The 11376-nt window shown below is 48.2% G+C and overlaps 1 protein-coding gene across 5 annotated transcripts in view; it reads left to right on the forward strand.

Moving 5' to 3' along the window:
• The first annotated feature begins 6058 nt into the window (after window positions 1–6058).
• ARF3 (ADP ribosylation factor 3) overlaps window positions 6059–11376 on the forward strand; it is an 18924-nt gene continuing 13606 nt past the window's right edge. Inside the window, exons 1-2 of one of the 5 annotated variants that reach the window (XM_021718992.1) lie at window positions 6137–6308; window positions 7070–7500. The gene's annotated coding sequence lies outside the window, so the exon portion shown is untranslated. Of the gene's footprint in view, window positions 6309–6356; window positions 6377–7069; window positions 7501–11376 lie in introns of those variants that run through there. The other 4 variants (XM_008070886.1, XM_021718993.1, XM_021718994.1 and 1 more) reach the window with 4 other exon arrangements.

An 11376-nucleotide genomic window follows, 5' to 3' on the forward strand; every position in this document is an offset into this window, starting at 1 on the left:
CAAAGGATTTGAAATGGTCCTCAGTGACTTAGTTGGCAACTTTCAGTTTGTAAAACTTTCCAGGGACTTCTAGGTGGGAGGGGCTAGAGAGCCAAATGTAGACCTTATTTACTCTCTCTGTGTCTCAACTCCATATTTCACCTTGATCACTGTCCTAGAACGAGTGCTGGCAATGTTTTTTCTATAAAGGACTAGATAGTAAATATATTAGGCTTGTGGTCTTTGTCCCAACTACTCAACTCTGCCACAATTGCTCAACTCTGATGTTATAGATCAACAGCAGCCATAGACCATACATGACAAGCATGGTCTCTGTCCAATAAAACTTATTTCACAAAAATGGGCTGCAAGACCAGATTTGGTCCTCTGTCTTTAGTTTGTTGACCCCTGTCCCACACCATGAGGTCACCTTTGTTCTGGAGGTTTTCGATCCTAAATGTATCTCAACATTGGACTTGGACCCAAAAGAGCAGGTACTTTTCTCTCTGGCTCCGAAAGAGAGAACTTTCGGAGGAAGATGCAAGACCGATGAGAAACATAGGCTTCAGATGATCAGAATGGGAGTTTTTTTGCTTTAGAAACCAGCAAAACCAGCTGCTCTCCCATGGAATTATTTGCATATGGATTTTGTCCTTTATTCAGAGCTCTTTTGTATTTCATCTTAGTAAAATAATTCCCTTATCTTTTTTTAATCCCTCCATTTACTGTCAATTTTTTCTTTTTTCCCTTTATCTTTTAAGAGGTAACTAGAAAGAACAGAATTTCTTTTATTCCATCATGTCTATATCTTTGAAAGTAAACTATTATTTTTCCAAGATTCACTGAGGAGAAGAGATATGCACCGTATATTAACATTTTTTTTTTTTTTAGAGACAGGGTCTTGCTACGTCACCCGGCTGGAGTGAAGTGGTAAGAACATAGCTCACGGAAACTTTGAACTCTTGCACTCAAGGGATCCTCCTGCCCCAGCCTCCAGAGTAGCTGGGACTAGAGGTGCATACCACCATACTTGAGGTTTTTTTTGGTAGAGACAGGGTCTTGCTATGTTGCTCAGGCCAATCTTGAACTCTTGACTACAGTGATCCTCCTGCCTTGGCCTCCCAAAGTGCAGGGATTATAGGAATGAACCACGGTGCCCAGGCACATCACACGTTTATAAGTTCACAAATAACCGCATACTTACGGGGTTGCAAAACGCTGACTCTAACAGGTCATCTCCTTGGCCAGGGAATGTAAAAATAGTTCACTTCTCTAGGCAATAGAGATATCTGCTACCAAAATTGCCCACAAAATCAGGGAGAATAGCACCAGGGTAGCAAGGAAATTTTGAGGAGTGTTAAGTCAGTACTTTATGGCAAAATTTTATGTATTGAATTTTCACTTGATCATTGAGAACTCTGGGTTTGGAAATTTGATGAAGGCAGGAGATATCCCACTCTTACTTCAGGCACTTACAGAGCCTAGTATGTTTATCAGGGGAGGGGTAAGGAAGAGGGGACACACCTAGAATGGGAATAGGACAGACGTGAACAATGATAAAGAATATCTAGAATGGGAATTTTTCACACTCAGGAATAGAATAATTTTTTTTTTGAGTTGGAATCTCACTCTGTTACCCAGGCTTGGAGTGCAGTGGCATATTCCCAGTCACCTCAGCCTTGGCCTGCTGAGCTCAGATGATCCTTCTGCCTCAGCCTTCCAAGTAGCTGGAACTACAGGCCCGTGCCACCATGCCTGGTTAATTTTTTGATTTTATTGTAGAGATGAAGTCTTGCCAAGTTGCCCAGGCTGGTCTCGAACCCGTGGGCTCAGGTAGTCCTCTCACCTCAGCCTCCCAAAGTGGAGACTTTTTTTTTTAGTAGGTGTCTCACTATGTTGCCCAGGCTGGACAGCAGCAGTCTCAACCTGCTGGGCTCAGGCTATCCTCCCACCTCAGCCTTCCAATAGCTGAAACCACAGGTGTGTGCCACCATGCCCAGCTAATTTTTTGATTTATTGTAGAGTCGAGGTCTCACCAATTTGCCCGGGCTGGTCTGGAACCCCTGGACTTAGGCAATTATCTTGCCTCCGCCTCCCAAAGTACTGGAATTACAGGTGTGAGCCACTGCGTGCAGCCAGAATTTCTAATAGATTTGTAGCAAAAATACTTCAGCTTTTTCCTGCTTCCTTCCTACATACTTTGGCTCCCTCTTTCTTTTCTAGCTTACCCTCTTCTTTCATCAGACACACTCTGTGGCTAACTTAAGCCTCAAACCACAACCTTGACAAATTCCAAGTGAATTTTGTCAGCAAGGCCAACACTCCCTTCCCTATGCCCCAACTCTACTCCTGGCGCACACACACTGGGCTCAGGCCCAGGCCTGGGGTTAGTGACAGGGTTGGAGTATGCAGCCCACAAAACTGGTGGCTACAATTTCAGCTTTTACTAGGCTCCAATGGCAGTGAGAGGGAGGGAGAAAGATTGATGGACTGTGTCTGGCCTCTTGTCCTCCTTCAGCTCCAGATGAGCTCTTCTCCCTCTGGCCTTTACCAAGTGACTGGGAAGTTAGATAGTGGCAGTAGCTAACTGCCAGCTGGACTGCACTCCTCCTGTTTCTGCTCCTATTTGCTCCATGGGGGGTCATCTTGGATGGGCTTTCTCCAGACTCCAGAGGGGTGAAGGACAGAAGAGCTATGAATTTCTTCAGTCCCATTCATCACTCCAGAGCCAAATGCCATGGTACTTGCTGCTAATCATATTAGGCTGTCATCATTGTCACCTTTCTGTTGCGCCTGGGATACAACTCAGAGGCTCTGAAACCTTGGACAGAAATCAACAGGTTCCACCTCCTTGTCAGAGTATCACAAGGCATGCGGGTATGGTAGGGGTACTCGGAGGAATTATAAAGCATAATTTTGGTGGCCAGCGTATGGGCAAAACCTGGTAGGGTGTTACCAGAAATTTATAGGAAAAGAAATGAAAAGAGTAATCATGCCGAGGTATCACAGAGCCCACTCTCTAATAACACTGGAGGAGTCTCTTGCCTTTAAAAACACAGTACTAGCCGGGCTCGGTGGCTCAGCCTGTAATCCCGTGCCTTTGGGTGACTGAGGTGAGTGGATTGCCTGAGCCTGCGGGTTCGAGACCCGCCTGGGCAACTTGGCGAGACCTCATCTCTACAGTAAATCAAAAATTAGTCGGGCATGGTAGCGTGCACCTGTAGTTCCAGCTACTTGGAAGGCTGAGGCGGAAGGATCGCCGGAGCCCAGCAGGTCGAGGCTGTGGTGGCCGGGAGCGGCCACTGCACTCCAGTCTGGGTGACAGAGTGAGACTCCAACTCAAAAAATAAATAAATAAATAAATAAATAAAAACACAGTACTGGGCCAGCTGCAGTGGCTCACGTCTGAAAGTTCAGCACTTTGGGAGGCCAAGGCAGGAGGATTGCTTGAGCCCAGGAGTTCGAGACCAGCCTGGACAACATAGCAAGACCTGCAAGCAGGGTGTGGTCCTGCAAGCATCTGTAGTCCCATCTACCAGAGGCTGAGGTGAAAGGATTGCCTGAGCCCAGGAGGTCAAGGCTGCAGTGAGTCATGATCATGCCACTGCACTCCAGCCTAGACAGCAAAGTGAGACTCCAACTGAAAAAAGCTCAAAAACCAAATAACCAAAACAAATAAATTTTAAAAACCACAGAGCTGGCCAGGCATGGTGGCTGACACCTGTAATTCCAGCAGTTTGGAAGGCTGAGGTTAGAAGATCTCTTAAAGCTGGGAGTTTGAGATCAGCATGGTCAACATAGTGGACCCTATCTCTAAAAAAAAAAAAAAAAAAATTTTTTTTTTTAATTAGCCACATGGTACATGCCTGTATAGTACCAGCTACTCAAGAGGCTGAGGTGGGAGGACAGTTTGAGTCCAGGAATTCAAGGCTACAGTGAGCTATGATTGCACCACTGCATTCCAGCCTGAGTGACAGAGCAAGACCCTGTCTCAAAAAAAGAAATAGACATGGTGGGCGATGTGTGGTGGCTCAAGCCTGTAACCCCAGCACTTTGGGAGGCTGAGGTGATTGCCTGAGCCCACGGGTCCCAGAACAGCCTGGGCAACTTGGTGAGACCTCATCTCTACAATAAATCAAAAAATTAGCCAAAAAAAATTACAGAGCGAGTATCTGTAGTTCCAGCTACTTGGAAGGCTGAGGAGCAAGGGTCACCTGAGCCCAGCAGGTCAACACTGGGGTGACCGTGAGTGTGCCACTGCACTCCAGCTTGGATGTCGACAGAGTGAGACTCCAACTCAAAAAAAAAAAAGAAAAGAAATAGATATGGTGGCGCATACCTGTAGTTCCAGCTACTTGGAAGGCTGAGGCAGAAGGATCACCTGAGCCCAGCAGGTCGAGGCTGTGGTAGCCGTGAGTGTGCTACTGCACTCCAGCCCAAGCAACAGAGTGAGACTCCAATAAGGAAAGAGAGAGAGAGAGAGAGAGAGAGAGAGAGAAAGAAAGAAAGAAAAAGAAACAAAGAAAGAAAGAAATAAAAACACAGAGTTGCCTGGCATGGTGGTACACCTATAGTTTCAGCTATTTGGGAGGCTGAGGCAGAAGGATTGCTTCAGCCCAGGAGTTTGAGGCTGCAGTGAGCTATGATTGCTCCTGTGAATAGCCACTGCACTCCAGCCTCGGCAACACAGCCAGATCCCGTCTCTAAAAAAGAATAGAGCTTCACAGGACAAAGGCCCTTCATAATAGGACAGATATAACCCTCTTTGTTGTAAGCAGGTTCCTTGTTATCCATCCACATCATCTTAAATTAGGGTTCTCTTGGCTTCACATTCTGGGGTCATGTTATTCTTCAGATTAACATAATAGGGAAAACAGACTGGGATAAGGGACTGGTGAGTGAATACATCAGGATTTGATGAGGATGAGGAGATAGAGTGTGGCTATCTACTAGTCTAGTTCTTTTTGGAAGGAGATAAAATATGACAAAAAATTCAGAAGAGCAACAATTTTTGGCTCAAACCTTAGGGAAGAAACACATGTTCCCTTATACTGCTGTAAATGAAGAGAGAGGGCACTTAAATAACTCTTTTTTTTTTGAGTCAGAGTCTCACTCTGTGGCCCAGGCTGGAGTAAGTGGCATGCTCATGACCACCACAGCCTCCACCTGCTATGCTCAGGTGACCCTTCTGCTCCAGCCTTCCAAGCAGTTGAAACCATGCGTGTGCCACTATGTCCAGCTAACTTTAAAAAATTTATTGTAGGCTGGGCATGGTGGCTCATGCCTGTAATCTCAGCACTTTGGGAGGCGGAGGCGAGAGGACTCCCTGAGTCCAGGGGTTTGAGACCAGTCTGGGCAACTTGGCCAGACTTCGTCTCTACAATTTATCAAAAAATTAGCCAGGCGTGTTGGTGCGTGCCTGTGTCCTTCTATCACAGCTGTGACTGTATGAAAGCAGATTTGCCCATCTAGACTAGGTGCAAGAGTGTGAGGGAAGTGGGGATGGGTAGGAAGCAAGAAACTTGGGTGCGAAAATCCATACCCATCCAGGTACACGTCCTTAAGCCACACCTCCAACTTCCTAACTGATCCAGGGTCCAGCAATTTCCTTTTGTCTTAAATTCATCACTCTCCCTGCTCTTCCTCCTGGGAAAGGATCTCTTGATTTGGACTCTGGAGTCATCTTGTTTTAGGAATAGGGAGCCGCAACAATGGTGCAGCGAGGACTCTCAGAAGACGGCAGCTAGCCCAGATTAAGAAATAAAGATGAAGTCTGGCGGGCTAAGGCGGACCACAGCAGCGACTGTTCTCCCAGCGCTCCTTGGGCCCCTTGGCTCAGTCTCAGTTTCCGCTGTAGCCAGTACGAGGCCTTGGTCCTTACATTTCGGGCATCAGCCTGGAGCTTGAGATTGTCACCTCAGTCCCCAGTGTCTCATCCCCATTCCCGGGTTCTGCCTCCGCCGCCCACAGCCTCCAGCCCCCACACCGCTCCCGCCCAGACTCCGACTCCAGCGCCCGGCTGCCTGTGCTGCAGCCGCTGCCATGGTGATGGGTCTCGCGAGAACTGCCGCTCGCTGCTGCGCAGGTCTCGCGCGATCGGGGAGGTGGGAAGTATCCTGGGCTGGGGGTGGGGGTGCGCCGCACAGCTCCTGTCGCCGTCGCGGCTTCCGGTGCTAGGTGGAGGGAAGCAAGGAGGGAGCCGGGGAGCGGGCCAGGGGAGCAGCCGCGCCGAAGTCGGCTTGGGGAGCCGGGGGGAGCGGAGCGACAGCCGAGCGGAAGCTGTGGGGCGGAGGCGGCGGCCGCAGCGGCGCAGCTGGGAGCAGGAACAGGTGAGGGGCTGGGGACGGAAGGCGGGTCCCCGTGGAGAAGAGGCTCGGCCGGGGCGAAGGCGGCAGAGGTAGAGCCCCCGGGCCCCGCCAGGCTGTGCCTTCCCACCCGAGAGCTCGGAGAGGGCCTCAGGTCGGCCTCAGGCCCGCCCCCGCGTTTGAAGGACGCGGAGCTGAGGTGGGGGTGGGGGGCGCACACAGGTTTGTCCTCCGCCTCGCACAAGGGGGCGACCTGGGCTGCAGTTGGGTTCTTCTCGCCTGCAGGAGCGGGGCTTTGGAGGGGGCGGGGGAAGAAAGCCGTCTAAGGAGCGGCGAGGCGGGGGCGGTGATCGCTGTTTGTATCTTTTTTTTCTGTGAAAGGACTAGGAATACTGGTCTCTCCTACTCCCTCTCCCTCCCCAACCTCGGCCACGGGAGGCCGGGGAGAAGCCTTGCTGTGGTTACACCCCTTCCCCCCATCGTGGGGCAGGGTTGCGTAGGGGCTTGGGGGCTAGCCAACTGGGCAGGCTGATGGGACACCCCAGGGGCACTATTCTGGTGGAGGTTGAGCTCTCGGCTTTCGGGAACCGCAGGTTGGGAAGAGGGCAGCAGGTGGGGAGAGGGTGGAGAAGAGGCAGGCGAAGGGGGAGGGGGATCTGATCTCACTTGAAGAAGAGAACTGGGGCCTTCCTCCCCCAGGCGAAGCGGGGGCGGTCTCACAGGAGGAGGGAGCATCTTGTCACTGGCCCTGAGTTTGTGTCTTCCAATCCGCTTTCTTTCTTTAGGAAGTACCAGGATTCCCGGAACAGAAAATGGAGCCATTGCTTACGCCAATCCTTTGAGAGGAGGAGGGGGAGGTGGAGTTCCCTGTGAAAACGGGCCACTTGATTAGCAAAGTGGTAGCTGTTATTTTGGGGAGTTCCCTGCTTTCTGGGTTGTATTACTGCGGGTCTTCATCTGTCCAGGCCAGGAAGAGTGTGGTGGTGGAGGTGGAGAAGTGTGGTATGTGGTCAGGAGTGAAAAGAAATAGTGAGGTCATCCGGGTGAGGGAGAAATGAAACCTAAAACCTGTTTCTGCTGCTGTTGGATTGGGTCACCCCTTCTGTGGCATGAAAGTTTTATTGGGAGGAGATATGCTGCAGGAGTCTGATTGCTTGGGTCAGTGCAACGGGACAGAATCTAGTCTCTGCATACCTCCTTTTCTGTCCCCAGTCAGGTAGGTGGTGACAGTCTTGGCTGCCATTTTGTTTTGGGCCTGTTGTTGGGGCAAGTGACTCCACTTGCTATGACTGGTATGGGACAGTGAATTGATCATTGCACATTGGCCCTGAGTTTGAATAACATGCCTGTAAAAGCTCATCCAAAGAAAGAAACTAATCCACTGAGGTTCAGCTTTTTACAGGATAGATAATTGACCTTGGATTTAGCCAGGAAGGGCTCCCAGATATCCCATATTCACATGTCTCCCAGCATAGAATTATTACCTTGCATAGTTGAAATTTGTGTGTATCTAGCTTTTTCAAAGAGATTAAAAGCTTTTGGAGTGCAAGAATTGGATTTTATCTGTTGTCTCCTACAATGTCTACGTACACAGTAGGTACCCATGGTGAGTACAGGATGTAAATGGATAGAACTCAACAAGGTTTCTAACTACATAAGGAAAGGGAAAGAGAGATGGCTTGACTGTCAGTGAAAGTATCTGGAGATAGCTGAGCAAGAGTAGGAGGACCCTTAATAACTGAGAAGTCTTGGTCTTTCCACATTCCTAAGAGCCACAGAATAGGCATAGATAATGGAACTAAGACCCAAAAAGAAAAATATTTCTAGAATATGGAGTCATTATTTACCCAGAATCCCAGATTTCCTGCTTCTCCATTGTGGGCAAAGGGGTCTCTCTATCAGACCTTAGTCCTTCAATTTTTTTTTTTTTTTTTTTGAGTTGGAGTCTCACTCTGTCGCCCAGACTGGAGTGCAGTGGCGTGCTTCCGACCACCACAGCCTTGACCTGCTGGGCCACTGGTGATCCTTCCACCTCAGCCTTCCAAGTGACCGGAACTACAGGTGCGCGCTACCACACCCAGCTAGTTTTTTAAAAAATTTATTGCAGAGACGAGCTCTCGCCAAGTTGGCTGGGCGGGTCTTGAACCCACGGGCTCAGGCAATCCACTCGCCTCAACCTCCCAAAGTGCTGGGATTACAGACTGAGCCACTGAGCCCAACCCCCTCCAAGTTTTATATATGACTTGGGATCCTGGAGATTACCAAGGAGGCACAAATGGTGCCAGTGAATGGTAGCTATACTGAATGCAAGAATAAAGAAGAGCAGATAGTGGGCTGGAAAGTAGAAGGGAAGTGTTGAGTGCACAAGAGTCATATTGTAGTGTGTTTTCATCCACCCTACTCTTTCCACTAGGGTCATGATAAGAGGAAATGGACTCAGAGGACAGAGGGCAGGATTTATTGGTTAGAAGGAGGAACTTCTTTAAAATAAGGTTTTATTTATTTATTTTTATTTATTGTAGAGAGGCGATCTTGCCAAGTTGCCTGCGCTGGTCTCAAACCCACGGGCTCAGGCAGTTCGTTCGCCTCGGCCTCCCAAAGTGCTGGGATTACAAAATGAACCACTGAGCCCAGCCTAAAACCAGGTTTGTTAAAGATGAGTATATAACTGAGGGAAGTTGTGGGATCTGCTTCCCCATATACCTTTAGAAATGGGTGCCAAGGGTGCCAAGCCAGGCACTGTGGCTCATGCCTATAATTTCATCTCAGTACTTTGGAAGGCTGAGGTAAAAGGATTGCCTGAGCCCACAGGTTTGAGAACAGTCTGGACAACTTGGCGAGACCTCATCTCTACAATAAACAAATTAGCCGGGAGTGGTGGTGCATGCCTGTAGTTCCAGCTACTTGGAAGGCTGAGGCGGAAGGATCACCTGAGCCCAGGATGTTGAGGCTGCAGTGGCCGTGAGTGTGCACTGCACTCTAGCCTGGGCAACAGAGTGAGATTCCGACTCAAAAAAAAGAAATGGGTGCCACATATTGTTGTTTGGCTGTCTCACCATTTTTGTTGCAGGTAAATTTAGAGACAGAGTGGGATAGTAATTAAGAGTGGGCTTTGAAATAAGATAAAATTGGATTTGAATCCTGCCTCGGCTTTTACTAGTTGGATATTTCTTGTCTTCTCTTAGCTTCATTTTCTTCATCTGTAAAGAAGGTAACATTAGTACATACCTAATATGGTTGTCGTAATTAATTAAATGAGATAAATATAAAGCATCTAGTATTGTGCAGTACACATAGTAAGCATCAAATAAAATGTGAGCTGCTATTAATAATTCATCATCATAGTAGTAATAATAATATGAACACTAAGGGCTGCCTCAGAGAAAAGGAACTTTACAAAAGAACAACTTGCTGCTTGAGGTGCCTGCGTAGAGGGATGATTGTTACCATGACTCTCTATGTTTGTTGTAGGCTTATGAGCGTTGAAATCTTTTTTCAGCATCAGCCTCACAGAGGCAGCTCTTGCTGCCTGAGTGGGAGGTGAAGCTGGAGCAAAGCAGGGGTCCTGAACCATCAACTTGGATGTAGGATGAGGGAATGGGGGCACAAGAATAGTGTTCATGTTAGAAAAGTCAGTGTGACTTTTAGGTAACGGTTGACTTTACAGAAAAGAGCATCCAGATGACCCCTAGGTCAGGGATTCAGATTCCTGGGTCTGCTTATTTTAGGTCTCAGTGAGGATTTCAGGATCCTCTGTTTCCTGGGCCACTCTTCATTTAGTCATATCTTTTAAAAATGTCTGCCTTTGAGTGTCTGTTTCAGAATATACTGTATTATGGTCCAGAGATTGTGATTTCTGTAATTCTCTGTCTACCATGCCTTCTGTGCTCCAACATCTGACACAAATACAAGTAGAGTGCTAATGAAGCTTTTTGATAGTAATGAAAAGACATGGGGAGCGTTTGGAAAGAGTCCCACAAATGTTTGAAGACTTTGTGTTATAGTCTGGGAAAGAACTAAGGCAGAGGTCCCATGAATGTGTTAGAGCTTTGTCACGAATGTCTGCAAAGAATCTGCCACACTGTATGCTCCAGAAAGGAAATGACTCAAGATTTCAGGGATCCTCCATTATCACCATATTCCTGAAGACCATGACTAGGTGTGGCAGGTCTCCTGGTACCTCTTAATTTTCCTGTAACTGGTGAGTCTAGCATAATCCTTTATTTTATTTTATTTTTCTTATTTAAAAATTTTTTTAAAAATAGAGACAGAGTCTTGCTATGTTGCCCAGGTTAGTCTTGAACTCCTAGCCTGAGGCTCCCAAAGTGCTGGGATTACAGGCATGAGCCACCATGCCTAGCCTCTTTATTAGCATATGCACAGGCATGTCAAGCATGAATGTTTAAAAGCTTTAGCAGCCGGACTCGGTGGCTCAACCTATAATCCCGCGCCTTTGGGAGGCTGAGGTGATGGATTGCCTGAGCCCGTGGGTTCGAGACCCGCCTGGGCAGCGAGACCTCATCTCTACAATAAATCAAAAAATCAGCCGGGCGTGGTAGCGCATGCCTGTAATTCTGGCTACTCAGAAGGCTGAGGCGGAAGGATTGCTAGAGCCCAGCAGGCGAGGCTGCGGTGGCCAGTAGCGGTCACTGCACTCCAGTCTGGGCAACCGAGTGAGACTCCAACTCAAAAAAAAAAAAAAAAAAAAGCTTTAGCATAGCCGGGCTCCGTGACTCAGCCTGTAATCCCGCACCTTTGGGAGGCTGAGGTGAGTGGATTTTTATAATACATCAAAAAATCTGCCGGGCGTGGTAGTGCATGCCTGTAATTCCGGCTACTTGGAATAGTGAGGCGGAAGGATCACCGGAGCCCAGCAGGTCGAGGCTGTGGTGGCTGGGAGTGGCCACACTGCACTCCAGTCTGGGTGACAGAGTGAGACTCCAACTCAAAAAGCTTTAGCATGAACTTAGGATACAGGAGAATATTTGCTCTCTGTTGCAGTGGTTTTTATCCTTTTTATTTTTGCTTTTTTTTTTTTTGAGTTGCAGTCTCACTCTGTCGCTCAGACTGGAGTGCAGTGGCCACTCCCAGC

Source organism: Carlito syrichta, unplaced genomic scaffold (assembly GCF_000164805.1).
Source record: "Carlito syrichta isolate Samal-C Ts95f unplaced genomic scaffold, Tarsius_syrichta-2.0.1 Scaffold314050, whole genome shotgun sequence".
NCBI lineage: Eukaryota > Metazoa > Chordata > Mammalia > Primates > Tarsiidae > Carlito > Carlito syrichta.